Consider the following 19915-nt stretch of genomic DNA (forward strand, 5'->3'; position numbering starts at 1 on the left):
GGCTGGGGATTCCATGTCTATATGTATATAGAGCAGCAGCATCAAAGGTGCAGGGTTTAGTAACCGGGTGGTAGCCAGCTAGTGATGGCTATTTAACAGTCTGATGGCCTTGAGATAGAAAACAACACCTCCACCTCGCTGATCCTCAACACAGGGGCCCTACAAGGGTGTGTACTCAGCCCCCTCCTGTACTCCCTGTTCACCCATGACTGGGTTTGCAGACGACACAACAGTAGTAGGCCTACCAGTGATGCGTTGTGCAGACCCCACCACCCTCTGGAGAGGATGCTCTCAATTGTGCATCAGTAAAAGTTCGTGAGGGTCTTAGGGGCCAAGCCGAATTTCTTCAGCCTCCTGAGGTTGAAGAGGCACTTTTGCACCTCTGTGTGGGTGGACCAATTCAAATTGTCAGTGATGTGTACGCAGAGGAACTTGAACCTTTTCACCTTCTCCAATGTGGTCCCGTCGATGTGGATAGGGACGTGCGCCAGGGCCCTCACCTCCTCCATGTAGGCTGTCTCATCATTGTTGGTAATCAGGCCTACTACTGTTTTGTCGTCTGCAAACCCAGTCATGGGTGAACAGGGAGTACAGGAGGGGGCTGAGTACACACCCTTGTGGGGCCCCTGTGTTGAGGATCAGCGAGGTGGAGATGTTGTTTCCTACCTTCACCACCTGGGGGCTGCCCGTCAGGAATTCCAGGACCCAGTTGCACAGTGTGGGGTTCAGACCCAGAACCCCGAGCTTAATCATGAGCTTGGAGGATACTATGGTGTTGAAGGCTGAGCTATAGTCAATGAACAGCATTCTTACAAAGGCATTCCTCTTGCACAGATGGGATAGGGCAGTGTGCAGAGCAAATTGAAGTGGGTCTAGGGTGTCAGGTAAGGTAAGGTAGAGGTGAAATGATCCTTCACTAGCCTCTCAAAGCACTTCATAATGACAGAAGTGACTGCTACTGGGAGATAGTAATGTAGATCAGTTACCTTTGCTTTCTAGGGTGCAGGAACAATGGAGGACATCTTGAAGCAAGTGGGGACAGCAGACTGGGAATGGGAGAGATTGAACATGTCCAGCCAGCTGGTCTGCGCATGCTCTGAGGACACGTCTAGGGATGCCGTCTGGGCCGGCAGCCTTGCGAGGGTTAGCACGCTTAAATGTCTTACTCACGTCGGCCACTGAGAATGAGAGCCCACAGTCCTTGGGAGCGAGCCGTGTCGATGGCACTATGTTATCCTCAAAGTGGGCGAAGAAGTTGTTTAGCTTGTTCGGGAGCAAGACTTTGGTGTCCACGACGTGGCTGGTTTTCCCTTTGTAATCTGTGATTGTCTGCCACAGACGTCTCATGTCTCAGCCGTTGAATTGTGACTTACAGAGGGAAAAACTACCCTGTTTATATTCAACCATATTCCCAGTCACCTTGCCATGGTAAAATAACGTGGTTCGCGCTTTCAGTTTTGCACTAATGCTGCCATCTATCCACAGTTTCTGGTTTGTTTAGGTTTCAATAGTCACGGTGGGAACAACATCCCCTATACCCTTTCTGATGAACTCAGCTACCATGTCCGTGTATACGTCGGTGTTATTCTCAGAGGCTATCCGGAACATATCCCAGTCTGCGTGATCAAAACAATCTTGGAGCATGGATTCCGATTGGTCAGACCAGCGTTGAATAGACCTTAGCACTGGCATTTCCTGTTTGAGTTTCTGCCTATAGGAAGGGAGGAGCAAAATGAAGTTGTGAATTAATGATCAATGATGTTTACTCTCAGGTGTGGCCGGATATTGGGAGGTTGTTATTTGCAGATGATGGGGCCTTATGGAAGAGGGGAAGAAATGTGCCATACATAGTCATGAAGGTACTGGAAGCAATTGATGAGGAAGAGCGGTGGGCATTAATGTGGGGATTCAGGTTCTCTGTAGAGAACTCAGACAGTGTTCTTTACCAGGAGGAAGGTGGGAGATGAGGTATGCTTGAGGTTATATGGGAGAAGCTTGGAGAGGGTGGGGGGCCTTCAGGTTCCTTGGGGTATATTTGACACTAGAATGGCCTGGGCAGAACACATTGAGAGAGTGGTGGGAAAGTGCAAGAAGCTGCCAAACGTGATGCGCTGTCTGACGGGGAAGGAGTGGGGGCCTGGGCGTTCCTCATTGATGACCATGTATGTTGCATTGATCCGGTCTGACGGGGAAGGAGTAGGGGACTGGGCATTCCTCATTGAGGACATGTATGTTGCATTGATCCGGTCTGACGGGGAAGGAGTAGGGGACTGGGCATTCCTCATTGAGGACCATGTATGTTGCATTGATCCGGTCTGACGGGGAAGGAGTAGGGGACTGGGCGTTCCTCATTGAGGACCATGTATGTTGCATTGATCCGGTCTGACGGGGAAGGAGTAGGGGACTGGGCGTTCCTCATTGAGGACCATGTATGTTGCATTGATCCGGTCTGACGGGGAAGGAGTAGGGGACTGGGCGTTCCTCATTGAGGACCATGTATGTTGCATTGATCCGGTCTGACGGGGAAGGAGTAGGGGACTGGGCATTCCTCATTGAGGACCATGTATGTTGCATTGATCTGATCTGTAATTGACTATGGCAGTATAGCGTACGGTTCTGCAGCCTGGACCGTATTGAAAGGCTAGATGTCATACAGGGACAAGGACAAGGACTATGTAGTGGGGCGTTTCTGACCTCCCCAGTGGCTGCACTACAGGTGGAGATGAGGGAAATGCCATTGCAGATTAGGAGACAGCAACTGGCAATTAATTATTGGGTCAACCTACAGAGACCCGGGGTGCCTCATCCTTCAAAGGGAATTTTACAGGCATGCTTGGAACATGAGCGAAGACAGAACACAAGCTTTGGGTGGGTGGATAATACCCAGGCGAAGGAGATGGGACTGTGTAGAAGGGAGTTTGGTCCAACGGTAGCTATTCCTGTAAATCCACCATGGCTACTCCCGCCTCCAGTAGTTGATCTAGAAATGTTGGAGACATTACAGAAAGATAGGGAGGGTGTTGATCCATCTGATTTGCTTGATAGACGTCTGGATATTGTGGCCATTTATTGTGGCCATTTACATAGATTCAAGAGATCCAAGGACAGGATGTACTGGGTCAACATTTGTAGTGCAGGAATGTGGGGTGAGAGTCAGGAAAAGTATTACAGATCATCTGGCTGTATATATGGCGGAGCTGATGGCCATACTGTTGGCCTTGTAGTGGGTGGAGGAAGTCAAGCCAGACAGAGTAGTTATTTGCTCTGATTCACATGCAGTGTTAATGAGTCTCTAGTACTTTAGCTCACATAGCAAACAAGACATGTTTTATGAGGTGCTACAAACCCATTTCAGGATTAGAGTAATGAGTATACAGATAAGATTTACTTAGGTCCCAGCCCATGTGGGGGTGGAGGGGAAGGAGCTAGTTGATGTATTGGCTAAACAAGCACTTAGTACTGGGGATGTTAAGGTTGTAGTTTCCATGAACAAGGCAGAGGCAAAAAGTCTGATATGGACAGTAGTGGTGCTGAGATGGTAGGTGCAATGGAATAGAGATACTAAGGGCAGGCATATGTTTCAAGTACAGAGGAATGTCAGGGAGACGATGACAGCAGGGAGGGACAAGATTAAGGGTGGGACAGTTGAACAAGACCTTAAGTGTGATAGGAAAGCATCGAACAAGACAGTGTGATTATTGCCAGGAAACCGAGACAGTTGAGCATGTATTGCTACAGTGTGGGCAGTATCAGAGGGAAAAAGAGAGGCTGAGATCTAGTATGAGGGAGAAGGGGATTCAGGAAATTAGTTTAAAGAGCATATTGAGTAGAACGTCATTAGACATAGTCTCAAATATTTTGTTATCTTTTTAAAGAGCAACTGGGCTGGCAGGTAGGATTTAGATTCTCCCTGTCTCTGGCCCACACTCCAGAATGGTAATGCACCATGACATTGGATGCCAACCGCAGATAAACCCCACTGAAGAAGAAGATGGAGTCGTGATCTGATTTGCCGAAGGGAGTGCGGGGGACGGCTTGTAGGCATCTCGAAAGGGGAATTTTCAGTAGTTGAGTAGACTTTTCCTCAAATTTGCTTAGTTGAAATACCCAGCTACAATAAAGGCGACCTCAGGATATGTGGTTTCCAGTTTGCATAAAGTCCAGTGTAGTTACTTGAGGGCTGTCGTGGTATCGGTTTGAGGGCTGTGACTATAGCCGAAGAGAATTCTCTTGGGAGGTAATATGGTTGGCATTTGATTGTGAGGTATTCTAGGTCGGGTGAACAAAAGGACTATGTTATCACAATCACACCATGGGTAGTTAATCATGAAACATACACCACGCCTTTCTTCTTCACGGAGAGTTCTTTATTCCTGTCTGTGCGATGAACTGAGAACCCAGCTGGCTGTATGGACAGGGACAGTATTTCCTTAGAGAGCCATGTTTCCGTGAAACAGAGTATGTTACAATCCCTGATGTCTCTCTGGAAGGAGAACCTTACCTTGAGCTCGTCTACTTTATTGTCCAGCGACTGAACAAGAGCGAGTCATATACTCGTAAGCGGATGGTGGATGATGTGCATGCCTCCTGAGCCGGACTAGAAGTCCACTCCAAATACCTCTTCTACCCCGACGGCATCTTGGAGCAGCCTCTGGGACTTCAGTTCAATTGCTCTGGGGGGTACGAACAAAGGATCCAATTCTGGAAAGTCGTATTCCTGGTCGTAATGCTGGTGAGTTACCGCCGCTCTGATATCCAAAAGTTGTGCCCCGGCTGTATGTAATAACACAAAAAAACGTTCTGAGCTAATAATGTAAGAAATAACACACAAAAAAACAAAATACAGCAAAGTTGCCTTGGAGCTAGAAGTAGAGCTGCCATGTCTGTCAGCGCTTACTTAATGACAATATACAATTGGAACCATTCAAATGTCCGCTGGCTCGTTACAACTTCAGCTTTAAAGCACACATTGATTTTGGCCCTCTGTGACCAAGAGAAAGTAGTCTTGTTTCAATTCTAAATCCATCTGAGAACATCACAGCGAGATTATGTTTTCTGTAACCGCTAGAGCCCTCAAACTCAACTCTGGACCTCGAACCCAGTTCCACTGCATTTTTTTTCAATGTTCCAATCTAACCAGGAACTGATTTAGAACCTGTGCGATTAATTATAAGGTAGCACAGAAAACCAGCAGGCTCCAGACCTCGTAGGGTAAGAGTTGAGTACCCCTGCTCTAGAGTCTCACACTTCGTATGCCATATTGTAAATGGATCTGTGAGGTTCACAGCCAATGGAGTTCCATCCTTTGTCCGGATAGGCCAGAAAAACATACTCAAATGAGATGTCAGATTTCACATACTGCGGTCGGGTTCCCCTGCTCAGACATTGCGTGCATCAACCAATGGTTGCGTGCCACGTCATCGACTGTGTCATCGGCTGACAGATTGCTGTAACATATGATGTGGTTAGATGATGCGTAAAATACCTATCCTGGCATGGTAAGATCTGGGCAGAGGAACGCAACCTGTGTCTCAGATGAGAGTGGAGCAGGACAACCAGAGATGTCACAGAACAATTCACAGAGCGCTCTGTACAGAAAAATGTTGGTCAGAACTGGTCCAGAATCACTCAAAGTCACCCAAATAGTGTACTTAACGTTTAAGAGGATTACTGTATGCCATCAACATCATATTGAGGCAGATTTCCATGACAGATGCCATGCAGTGTGCAGTGCACTATCCACTCACCCACTATTTATCTCGGAAGCTTCTGTTCTGATGAGTTCGCAAAATCAACTACACTGAACAAAAATATGAATGCAACATGTAAAGTGTTGGTCCCATGTTCCATGAGCTAAAATAAAAATCTCAGAAATGTTCCATTCTGACATGACTTGCCCTATTGGGTGATGATCATAGGCGCCAGATCTCTGATGTAACTAAGGACAGAGAACAACATAACTGTATCTCTGAATGTGTATATTTCCCAGTGATCAGATTCACATCTAGATGTTGTGGAACTTATACGATTAAATATGAAACTATTTGTGAGAAGATGTAATGTGATGTTAGCCTTCTAAATGAGAGAATTGTTTTTCATATGAAGTCTTAACCAGTCCGTGACCACACCCCCGTGAGCACAGGCATTATGTCATCATCAGGGAACGCCCCTTTATTTCAGAGTGCATAAAAGGACCCGTGATGAAATTTACATCAGACCAGTGGGACCAACAGCGTGAGGTGGAAGGTACGAAATGGTTAGACGCTCTGAAAACTTTCAACAGAGAAGAAGAAAATCTCTATAGACTAGATAGCATAAAGCAGTGGCTACATGGCTGAGAAATGGTATAAAACTAAATAGCAAGCAGGCGGACGGTGTGAACCGGACGTCACAAATGATTAGACTCTACAAGACCAGTACATGGACAGCATGAGATGAAAGGTACAAAATGGTTAGAAACTCTAAAACTTTCTCGAGTGAGAAAGATGAAGACTGTACAGGAACATTCCGTATGCAGCTGTTTAAGTACTTTAGTCTAGTAAACTCAACCGAGAACCACCGGTTGGTACTCTAAAAGATCCATTGCATAGAACATTTCCCTATCAAACGACCATTGGTACGTCTGATGTATACATAATAACAGAGCTACAACTACGAAAGACTTTGATCTCTGGTGAACAAACCAGAGACTTTCAGTCAAATTACTCCCCAGACGGACCGGCGATTTCAACAGAGAGACAACAAAGACATACACACGTAAATGTGTACATTGCAATTCTTTCGAATGAGCGGCCGTTCATGTGCAAAGTATTCACATTTCCCTGAGCATAGTTCTCGGCTGTATGTACGTTAGTGAAGTCCTTTCCCTTTTTCTCCAGCTCTTTCTTACATGCCCCTCCCTGACTTAAATGTTTCCCTCTCTTTTGAATCTGCCATTTTGTGTAACAAGCCGTCATATTGGTTTAGTCCACTAGGGACTTTTCATTGCATTATGTAGTAATCAATGTGTAAGCTATTCTGTTTGTGCGTTTATGTAATTCTGTGTGATTATTTAGTTAGTTAGTAAATAAAACATTAAGCCAATGTGTATATCACTGATTCATCACTTATGCTGGGGTTGTGCAGATATCCAAGGATTTTGCAACATCCAGAATGAGACTAAAGGTAAATTAATAAATGACTGATTTATGACTGAAATGTAAAAGATCTTTATATCTTTAAGAGTTCATTCGGAAAACGGTAACTCGTTAAATAAAAAAATTCCGTGGTTCCCCATGATTGCTAATGAGATCATTGTTACAGGATTCATTTAATCATCATAGTTAATTGATAATCGACATCACCTTAAATGACAGTAAACACAAGACAATTTGAACAAAAAGCTTATTTCTTTCAAATTGTGTGCACAAATTTGTTTACATCCCTGTTAGTGAGAATCCATCCACCTGACAGGTGTGGCATATCAAGAAGCTGATAAAACAGCCTGATCATTACACAGGTGCACCTTGTGCAGGGGACAATAAAAGGCCACTCTAAAATGTGCAGTTTGTCACACAACACAATGTCACAGATGTCTCAAGTTTTGAGGGAGCGTGCAATTGGCACACTGACAGCAGGAATTTCCACCAGAACTGTTGCCAGATACTTTAATGTTAATTTCTGTACCATAAGCCGCCTCCAATGTTGTTTTAGAGAATTTGGCAGTACGTCCAACCGGCCTCACAACCGCAGACCACATGTGACCACGCCAGCCCAGGACTTCCACATCCGGCTTCTTCACCTGCAGGATCGAGACGAGCCACCCTGACAGCTGATGAATTTGTGGGTTTGCACAATCAAAGTATTTCTGCACAAACTGTCAGAAAACCGTCTCATGGAAGCTCATCTGCGTGCTCATCATCCTCACCAGGGTCTTGACCTGACTGCTGTTCGGTGTCGTAGCCGACTTCAGTGGGCAAATGCTCACCTTCGATGGTCACTGGCACGATGGAGAAGTGTGCTCTTCACGGATGAATCCCGGTTTCAACTGTACCGGGCAGATAGCAGACAATGTGTACGGTGTTGTGTGGGTGAGCGATTTGCTGATGTCAACATTGTGAACAGAGTGCCCCATGGTGGCGGTGTGTATAGTATGAGCAGGCACAAGAAAAGAAATAGCATTTTATCTTGAAGGCACAGAGATTCCTTGATGAGATCCTGAGGCCCATTGTTGTGCTATTCATCATCCACTGTCATCACCTCATGTTTCAGCATGATAATGCACGGCCCCATGATGCAAGGATCTGTACACAAATCCTGGAAGCTGAAAATGTCCCAGTACTTCCATGGCCTGCATACTCACCAGTTGAGCATGTTTGGGATGCTCTGGATCGACGTTTACAACAGCATGTTCCAGTTCCCGCCAATATCCAGCAACTTAGCACAGCCATTAAAACATGAATTGGACATCATTCTACAGGCCACAATCAACAGCCTGATCAACTCTATGCAAAGGAGATGTGTCAAGCTGCATGAGGCAAATGGTGGCCACACCAGACACTGACTGATCTTCTGATCCATGCCCCAACTAAAAAAAAATGTAATGTCATCATCGTAACCCTACTGACTGGGCAGAAGTCAATTCATCGTCTTTTCCAAGTTGGTTCAACGTAATTGAATTGAAATGACATGGAAACAACAGTGATTCAACCAGAGGGTGCCCAGAGGGTAATTGCTCTAGTCTTGTGCAATGGGCCACTGAAGTATTTATATTCATTAATCAATCTTTTCTCAACCCCATAGAAAACTGGATTACATTTTTCATAGCTTTCAGAAGTGAAAAAGAAAACATGAACATGCGTGTTCTCATGGCAGGGGTTCTGCTGTGGACCAATCTGAATGGATTACTGCCAGAGCTCTGTAGCCAGCATGCTGTTCTGGGGCCTTAGTGCTGTAAACTAACTTATTACGAGATATCAATAGTCATATTTTGCATCTCAAATGGCACTCTATTCCCTATATAGTGCACTACTTTTGACCAGAGCTCTATGGGCCCTTGGTGAAAAGTAGTGCACTAAATAGGGAATAGGGTGCCATTTTGGGAGAGAATCTCAGTGATCCATTGATAAAAGGTCATCCGAGGTAGTGGAACGTGTGAGTTGAGCTACGGGATATACATCAGCCCTTTGGCTATGGAGGTGGGATGGAGGCCAGGGTTTAGCATTGATCAGATGTTATACCATGTGATTGCATCAGCCCTTGGCTATGGAGGTGGGATGGAGGCCAGGGTTTAGCATTGATCAGATGTTATACCATGTGATTACATCAGCCCTTGGCTATGGAGGTGGGATGGAGGCCAGGGTTTAGCATTGATCAGATGTTATACCATGTGATTACATCAGCCCTTGGCTATGGAGGTGGGATGGAGGCCAGGGTTTAGCATTGATCAGATGTTATACGATGTGATTGCATCAGCCCTTGGCTATGGAGGTGGGATGGAGGCCAAGGTTTAGCATTGATCAGATGTTATACCATGTGATTGCATCAGCCCTTGGCTATGGAGGTGGGATGGAGGCCAAGGTTTAGCATTGATCAGATGTTATACCATGTGATTGCATCAGCCCTTGGCTATGGAGGTGGGATGGAGGCCAAGGTTTAGCATTGATCAGATGTTATACCATGTGATTGCATCAGCGGGCGGCTGCCAAACACATCTAGTAGCTGCAGACGTTTAGAAGAGGGTGCATTTTTCCACATGACCACAGAGAGAGCGGTGGAACTGGTGCCAACAAACTGAGGAGACTTTCAACACCGTCTCGGTCAACTGTTTCAACGGCAGAGACATTCTGCTTTGTCCCCATGTCCACTCAGTGTGTTTACATGGGAAGATGGATTGAGGGTGTGTTCAGTGCGAGAAACTGACACGTTACCATCGCCTCAGCATTTACCATTACTTTACCATCGCATCAGCATTATGATCATGATGCCATTGAGGATGATGGAATGTTTGTTGTTGTGACCGTGAACACACCATTTTCATGCAGAAGCTAATGTCTTCACTGTGGTAAACAGCACAGCCAATACGATCCTGATAACTCTTTACCATGGAAGTCTAGCTTCCGTTCCGCTGTGGGTGTTTCTGCTCTGTTAGTCCAGTGGTCTCATTCTGTACAGGTGTAATGATGCATGGTGACATCATTCATTGTTTAGTTTGGCTATTTGTCACTGGGCTGTATAGTGTTTCCCTGAGACCCCCCCAACCCCACATTGGACTGGGACGAGACCACCCCACCCCACCTCACATTGGACTGGGACGAGACCCCCCCACCTCACATTGGACTGGGAAGAGACCCCCCCACCTCACATTGGAATGGGACGAGACCCCCCACCTCACATTGGACTGGGACGAGACCCCTACACCTCACATTGGACTGGGATGAGACCCCCACCTCACATTGGACTGGGATGAGACCCCCACCTCACATTGGACTTGGATGAGACCCCCACCTCACATTGGACTGGGATGAGACCCCCACCTCACATTGGACTGGGATGAGACCTCCCACCTCACATTGGACTGGGATGAGACCCCCACCTCACATTGGACTGGGATGAGACCCCCCACCTCACATTGGACTGGGATGAGACCCCCAGCTCACATTGGACTGGGATGAGACCCCCCACCTCACATTGGACTGGGATGAGACCCCCCACCTCACATTGGACTGGGATGAGACCCCCACCTCACATTGGACTGGGACGAGACCCCCACCTCACATTGGACTGGGACGAGACCTCCCACCTCACATTGGACTGGGATGGGACCCCCCACCTCACATTGGACTGGGATGAGACACCCCCACCTCACATTGGACTGGGATGAGACCCCCCACCTCACATTGGACTGGGATGAGACCACCACCCCCCACACCTCACATTGGACTGGGATGAGACCCCACACCTCACATTGGACTGGGATGAGACCCCCACCTCACATTGGACTGGGATGAGACTCCCCCACCTCACATTGGACTGGGATGAGACCCCCCCACCTCACATTGGACTGGGATAAGATCCCCCACCTCACATTGGACTGGGATGAGACCCCCCCACCTCACATTGGACTGGGACGAGACCCCCCCACCTCACATTGGACTGGGATGAGACCCCCCACCTCACATTGGACTGGGATGAGACTCCCCCCACATCTCACATTGGACTGGGATGAAACCACCCCACCTCACATTGGACTGGGATGAGACCCCCCACCTCATATAGGACTGGGATGAGACCCCCACCTCACATTGGACTGGGATGAGACCCCCACCTCACATTGGACTGGGATAAGACCCCCCCACCTCACATTGTGACAGTGTTACGTGTTTTTCATCAACATTGGTGTGTTGTGGTGTATAGTAATCATTGTGTGATATACTGGATTGATAGTGCGGCTCTACCTGCTGTGTTTCTTCTATATGTCAACGACTAGTCACTGCATCCACATACATTATGATTGATGGTTATTGGACTATATAAACATTCTCCAGTAACACCATATGTGCTGTTTTTGGGAAATTCTTTCTGAACACAGCAAAGCTTCTCAGCTCACAATCCCTGAGCTGACACACCCACCATCTCAGAGGTCCCTCCCCCTCTGTGTGATTGGTTAGTTTGCAGCCCACGGCAGACAGTTTCAACCCTCCTAGAGGGCCAGAAACTCACAGAAGAGTCAATACTGGTACTGGAGGTAAAAAACAGACGAGTCAAAATTGGTACTGGAGGTAAAAACAGACGAGTCAGCCTGTTATTGCAGAGCGTTGCAGTGGATTGGCCTGTTATAGTGTAGTGTTACCAGACTCGTCAACTGTGAGACATTTCTTCTTTTCCCCCTGTTTGTGGATAATGGGATTTTAACCATGTGGCAGGTAAAAAAAAGAGGTTACTTTATCTTCAGGTTTGCATATTTTCCTACACAGAAACAAGTGGTGTCTGTGTGCTGTATGTGTTTCGGTGTCAGTGTGTTGACATGTTTGGGAGCAAAATGTTGACTCAGCCTCGAGGCAGGGCGTAGTTCAAAAGCTGATGTCACTCTGCTGTTCTGCACTCAGATAATTCCATTATGGTTGAATTATGAAAGTGTGACATCACAGTGTGTAGAATAACACAGTGGTTGAGGGACGCAGTGAGTGAAACGACACGGCAAAATGTTGTGATCATGTGCTGAATGGATTGTCTGTGATCCTCATTCTTTTGACGTGACTCATTCTGAAGCTGCGAATGTTGTGATTAGGAAAGCTGGTGTGTCAACTTCAGTGCTGATACCAATACCAAGGTTTACCACCTTGATTGTCAAGGAAACATTATTTATGAGTTAGATCAATCCTAAGAAGTGTTGCCTTTTTTTATCAAACATTCCATTTGCAGAATGCAGTTGGAATATCAGGCTTTATTGTTTTTCAGTTCGTAGAATTCATGTCTGGCTCTCACACATTTCAATGAAAGCTATTTTTGTGTTGAGTGAAGCTCCTCTTTTTCAAAAGTGTATTACCAATAACATTCTCAGTGTGTTCCACAGTATGAGAGTTATACCAGTGCTAACAGGGGAATGAGAATATCCGGGTGTCCCAAATGCCCCACCAAATGTCTTTTACTACTTAAGATAAGATAAACACAAGTGAAATATAGCAGTGTTTGCAATCTGAGTTGCCTGTCTAGCTTCAAAGCAGTACTATTGTAACAAAACATTGCCTGTAGTTTTAGATCAGAGTTTATCTGTGTACTTCCTTATTACTTTATTATTTTACAAGTGTAAAATGGAGACTTGTTGGAGCCTGGGGTTTTCTTGATTAATTAGTAACTAACTATCTCCCGGGGGAACAGAGGAATGCCTAACTTTTCTCTGGAACCACTCTTAGATCACCTGTATCCCCATGGAAACCTTGTCAGTGTGTGAATGATTTGTTTACGTTGATTGTAGTCTAGATGTTGAAAGAGGTCAACAAGGAAAGGTACAGGCGGGATAGTGAGTAATGACTTTGGCGGTCTACATCAGTAACGTTTTGTTTGGTACTAATATAGATTAGTATTATAGCAGTGTGTGTGTGCATAGTGCATGATTTATCATCAGTTTAAATAGTCAATTTGTCAGGGATTGTCAATGTCATGCGGTTTACATGTCAGCCACTAGATGTCGCTCTTTACCTCTGTTTTGTAGTGGCTAAATTGCCCATCAATTTATATGTGGTAATCTGAAATCACTATGCAGCAATATAAACAGTACACTTTACGTATAAGAATGACAAAATATGTACTTTGTTAACCTATACATTTTTTCAAGTAATTTCAATGATGCATAATAAACCCTCAATTTAATCCAGTGAGTACTTTGTACAGTATTTTGGGATCAAGGGAGAACGTGAGATTATATTTTATAAGAGATTAGTGCAATCCAACTGCGACCAAATTCTGTTATCATGAAATCTATGCTGGGCCAGGGCTTTGCTGGAAAATAATGAGTCTGAGGGGGATTCAGTGAAAGTTCACGTGGCCATGGAAAGAAAACACTATTTTCCTGCTGATGCCACCTGCCAAGCCGCAGAGAGGAAATGGGAGAGTTTGGCTGTTCTGATAACTGACCAGGATGACCTACAGAAAGACCGACCCTGCCAACAGCAGGCGTAGCTAACAGACCCTCTGTTCTAATGCTGCTTGACTGCTTGGCTGGTTAAAGGCTAACTGGCAATGAATCAATCCAACTAATGGCCTCTGTTTCCAATTTCTTATCTGTGGTCAAATCTACATTGGATTGTCTCTCTCAACTGCACACAAACTCCTTTACAGTGTATCTCCTTCAGCTGGTTGCATTTCATAACTGTACTATTGTATTTTTACACTTACATTCCTTACTGTAGGCTATTGTTTATTGGCACACATTGTAATCAATATCCCTCATCGAGACATCAACACTAAACCAATGAAATACTGTCATGTCACAATCAATACATATGTAGAATCTTAATTTGATCACTCTTTTTCTGCTGAAAAATGTCCTGCTCGGCAGGATATGCAAACTTGTAGTGTAATCAAGGTTTAAAAAAAAGGCCTATAAAGTTTGAGATTTCACTTTTGAAATGTCAGACTTGACGTCGACCTTGACAGGAGTGGGCTGTTGGACCGCTCTATTGAACCGGCTGCTTTAGGAGGCAGAGCCAGGTCACACATTGGTCACAGATACGCCACAAAAACAGGATTACAGATAAACATGTTAGGTATCTGCCCCGGGAAAAAGAGCAAGTTCTCTCTCTCTCTCTCTCTCTCACTAATGATGAATACAAGGATAAAGGCCGTCATTAGAGATGATCAAATAGCGTGGCAAAGCTGATTAGAAAGAGAAGAGCTTGAATTGGGAGAAAAACAATCCAAGTAGGACTCGTTCATAAAAAAAAATCTATTTAGTTATACAGATGTAGGATCTTAATTTGATCACTCTACTGTTGCTGAGCATTTTCATGCATAGCAGGAATTGCAAAGTTGAAGTGTGTTCAAGGTTTTAAAAAGGTTTCTAAAGTTTTGCAATTTTACTGCTGTAGCAAACTGACTCAAATTAAAATCCTACATCTGTGAGCTCTAATAGAAGCTCTAATATTCCGTTTCACGGAAGCACCGTATTGCTTAGTAGAGTACTAATGCTTGATTTGTGCATATATCCCAACTGGAAAACCTGTCAGTGCCCACATGCAGAGAACCTTATCCCTGTCTACTGTTTCTCTGGTAGTTTAGCTGTTACACTGCCATGCATGCCTGGGCCCTGGGGATAAACAATTTACACTTCATCCTATTATTAAGGCTATATTATCGGCTTTCCTGCACTTAATCTTGCCCGGTCTGCTGGCACTAGATGTCGGGGATTTAACAACCTTTATGACAACAGCTCTGTGGGTCTCTTTTTAGGCTGTTGGTGTCTAGATGTGGTTACTCATTAGACAGTGTTAGTTGGCTTTTTAAAAGTGGTCTGTCTCTCTCTCTCAGGACACGTGAATGCACAGTCCTATTGGCTATTGATTGTGAGTCTTGTGCCAACCAATGACTGTAGGTGCCAACACCCCTGGGTTGGTTGTAAGAGCCTGTCCCAGCCCCATTGTAAAGTTCACATTTCTCCATTGCTGGCAGTGGGCAGACAGGGGGCTGGCTTCAAGGCAATTGATCATTCAGATCCACCCATGCATTTACTAATCCAAGTTAATGCAGCATCATTTTTGTGTATGATAACACTGCTGACTCAGTGTTACATTCCTTATAGATAAGCACATTTTTTTTCAATTTAACTAGGCAAGTCAGTTAAAGAACAAATTGTTATTTACAATTTTATTTTACTAGGCAAGTCAGTTAAGAACAAATTCTTATTTTCAATGATGGCCTTAACTGCCTGTTAAGGGGCAGAACGACAGATTTGTACCTTGTCAGCTCAGGGATTCGAACTTGCAACCTTTCGGTTACTAGTCCAATGCTCTAACCACTAGGCTACCCTGCCGCCCCAATGACGGCACACCCCGGCCAAAACCTAACCCAGATGACACTGGGCCAATTGTGTGCCGCCTAATGGGACTCCCAATCACGGCCAAATGTGATACAGCCTGGAATCGAGCCAGGGACTGTAGTGACATCTCTTGCACTGAGATGCAGTGCCTTAGACCGCTGCACCACTCCAGAGCATGCCATCAATTTATTTTGTATTATGCATGAATGTTGCATACTTGTGGCAAAACGCACGTATGAAACTATTCCTAGAGGACTTTGAGTATAACAAAACATTATTTTTTAAATAGCAGGCATGTGTTAGGCTACTATAGGTAGAGAAAGGAACTAGGACCATGTTTTTAGGAACCTCTGGGTCCCGGGTGTGTGAAGATGAGCCTCACTCTTCTCCACTGAAACACACTGACACTAAAATGCACCAGTACAGTACACTACAGTACACTACCTAACAGTACAGTACACTACAGTACAGTACATTACCTAACAGTACACTACCGTACAATACAGTACAGTACACTACCTAACAGTACACTACCATACAATACAGTACAGTACACTACCTAACAGTACAGTACAGTACAGTACAGTACAGTACAGTACAGTACCTAACAGTACAGTACAGTACAGTACACTACCTAACAGTACAGTACAGTACAGTACAGTACCTAACAGTACACTACCGTACAATACAGTACAGTACACTACCATACAATACAGTACAGTACAGTACACTACCTAACAGTACACTACCATACAGTACAGTACAGTACCTAACAGTACAGTACACTACAGTACAGTACAGTACACCTAACAGTACACGTACAATACAGTACAGTACAGTACACTACCTAAGTACAGTACAGTACAGTACAGTACCTAACAGTACACTACAGTACAGTACAGTACAGTACTACCAGTAACAGTACAGTACAGTACAGTACAGTACTAACAGTACACTACCTAACAGTACAGTACAGTACAGTACAGTACCTAACAGTACACCACAGTACAGTACAGTACAGTACAGTACAGTACAGTACAGTACCTAACAGTACAGTACACTACAGTACAGTACAGTACAGTACAGTACCTAACAGTACACCACAGTACAGTACAGTACAGTACCTAGTACCTAACAGTACACCACAGTACAGTACAGTACAGTACCTAACAGTACACCACAGTACAGTACAGTACCTAACAGTACACCACAGTACAGTACAGTACAGTACACTACCTAACAGTACAGTACAGTACAGTACCAGTACAGTACAGTACAGTACACTACCATACAGTACAGTACAGTACCTAACAGTACACTACCATACAATACAGTACAGTACAGTACACTACCTAACAGTACACTACCTAACAGTACAGTACAGTACAGTACACTACCTAACAGTACACTACCATACAGTATAGTACAGTACAGTACACTACCTAACAGTACACTACCATACAGTACAGTACAGTACCTAACAGTACAGTACAGTACAGTACAGTACAGTACACTACCTAACAGTACACTACCATACAATACAGTACAGTACAGTACACTACCTAACAGTACACTACAGTACAGTACAGTACAGTACCTAACAGTACAGTACAGTACAGTACACTACCTAACAGTACACCATACAATACAGTACAGTACAGTACCTAACAGTACAGTACAGTACAGTACAGTACCTAACAGTACACTACCGTACAATACAGTACAGTACACTACCTAACAGTACACTACCATACAATACAGTACAGTACACTACCTAACAGTACACTACCATACAGTACAGTACAGTACCTAACAGTACAGTACAGTACAGTACAGTACAGTACAGTACCTAACAGTACACCACAGTACAGTACAGTACAGTACCTAACAGTACACTACAGTACAGTACAGTACAGTACAGTACCTAACAGTACACCACAGTACAGTACAGTACAGTACAGTACCTAACAGTACAGTACACTACAGTACAGTACAGTACAGTACCTAACAGTACACCACAGTACAGTACAGTACAGTACAGTACAGTACCTAACAGTACACCACAACAGTACAGTACAGTACCTAACAGTACACTACAGTACAGTACAGTACAGTACCTAACAGTACACCACAGTACAGTACAGTACAGTACAGTACCTAACAGTACAGTACACTACAGTACAGTACAGTACAGTACCTAACAGTACACCACAGTACAGTACAGTACAGTACCTAACAGTACATTACAGTACCTAACAGTACACCACAGTACAGTACAGTACAGTACCTAACAGTACACCACAGTACAGTACACTACCTAACAGTACACTACATACAGTACAGTACAGTACCTAACAGTACAGTACACTACCATACAGTACAGTACACTACCTAACAGTACACTACCATACAGTACAGTACACTACACTACAGTACACACATACAGTACAGTACACTACACTACAGTACAGTACAGTACCTAACAGTACACCACAGTACACTACCGTACAACAATACACTACACTACAGTACAGTACAGTACACTACACTACACTACATTACACTGCAATACACTACAGTACTGTACAGTAGACTACCTAACAGTACAGTACAGTACAGTACATTACACTGCAATACACTACAGTACTGTATAGTACACTACCTAACAGTACAGTACACTACATTACACTGCAATACACTACAGTACTGTACAGTACACTACCTAACAGTACTTTACACTACAGTACAGTACAGTACCGTACACTACATTCCACAACAGTACTTTACACTACTGTACAGTACAGCACACTACACTACATTACACTGCAATACACGACAGTACACTACACTACAGTATACTAGACTACAGTACAGCAGGTATTGCTGCCCAGCTGGAGGCTTCACAGGAAGTCAGACAGGGGAAAGCCATTGACATTCCATCTCCAACACCATGTGTTACTCACTCTCACACCCACCACTTTGTGTTCACCAAGACGTCTAGAATGTCAACAATATGGATCTGTCTGTCAGGGAGGGGATTGAGAGAGGGAGGGTGGGAGCGTGGTAGCGAGGGAGAGAGAGAGTGAGGGAGGGGAGGGAGCAAGGGAGAGAGGGAGGGGATGCACATGGAGAGCAGATGGTAGATGGTACCCTCCTTAATTTAAAGTGATCCACCCCCACTTTATAAAACTTGAGTGATGTGAACACACAGATTAACACAGGGTTTATCATGAACACACCGGAAAAGATTAACACAGGGTTTATCATGAACACACCGGAACAGATTAACACAGGGTTTATCATGAACACACCGGAACAGATTAACACAGGGTTTATCATGAACACACCGGAACAGATTAACACAGGGTTTATCATGAACACACCGGAACAGATTAACACAGGGTTTATCATGAACACACCGGAACAGATTAACACAGGGTTTATCATGAACACACCGGAACAGATTAACACAGGGTTTATCATGAACACACCGGAAAAGATTAACACAGGGTTTATCATGAACACACCGGAACAGATTAACACAGGGTTTATCATGAACACACCGGAAAAGATTAACACAGGGTTTATCATGAACACACCGGAAAAGATTAACACAGGGTTTATCATGAACACACCGGAACAGATTAACACAGGGTTTATCATGAACACACCGGAAAAGATTAACACAGGGTTTATCATGAACACACCGGAACAGATTAACACAGGGTTTATCATGAACACACCGAACAGATTAACACAGGGTTTATCATGAACACACAGATTAACACAGGGTTTATCATGAACACACACACCGAACAAGATTAACACAGGGTTTATCATGAACACACCGGAACAGATTAACACAGGGTTTATCATGAACACACCGGGTTTATCACAGAACAGATTAACACAGGGTTTATCATGAACACACCGGAACAGATTAACACAGGGTTTATCATGAACACACCGAACAGATTAACACAGGGTTTATCATGAACACACCGAACAGATTAACACAGGGTTTATCATGAACACACCGGAACAGATTAACACAGGGTTTATCATGAACACACCGGAACAGATTAACACAGGGTTTATCATGAACACACCGGAAAAGATTAACACAGGGTTTATCAGGGGGTTTATCATGAACACACCGGAACAGATTAACACAGGGTTTATCATGAACACACCGGAACAGATTAACACAGGGTTTATCATGAACACACCGGAAAAGATTAACACAGGGTTTATCATGAACACACCGGAACAGATTAACACAGGGTTTATCATGAACACACAGATTAACACAGGGTTTATCATGAACACACCGGAAAAGATTAACACAGGGTTTATCATGAACACACCGGAACAGATTAACACAGGGTTTATCATGAACAC

The 19915-nt window shown here is 44.4% G+C and overlaps 1 protein-coding gene across 4 annotated transcripts in view; it reads left to right on the forward strand.

Annotated features, from left to right (window-relative positions):
- LOC115118925 (E3 ubiquitin-protein ligase Midline-1-like) overlaps positions 1 to 19915 on the forward strand; it is a 96204-nt gene that overhangs the window by 22624 nt on the left and 53665 nt on the right. For 2 of the 4 annotated variants that reach the window (XM_065016045.1, XM_065016044.1), the window contains exon 1: positions 11688 to 11903. The exons of 1 other annotated variant lie outside the window; for it this stretch is intronic. The gene's annotated coding sequence lies outside the window, so the exon portion shown is untranslated. Of the gene's footprint in view, positions 1 to 11686; positions 11904 to 19915 lie in introns of those variants that run through there. One more of the 4 variants, XM_065016048.1, reaches the window with a different exon arrangement.

The sequence above is a fragment of the Oncorhynchus nerka genome, linkage group LG3 (assembly GCF_034236695.1).
Source record: "Oncorhynchus nerka isolate Pitt River linkage group LG3, Oner_Uvic_2.0, whole genome shotgun sequence".
Taxonomy (NCBI): domain Eukaryota; kingdom Metazoa; phylum Chordata; class Actinopteri; order Salmoniformes; family Salmonidae; genus Oncorhynchus; species Oncorhynchus nerka.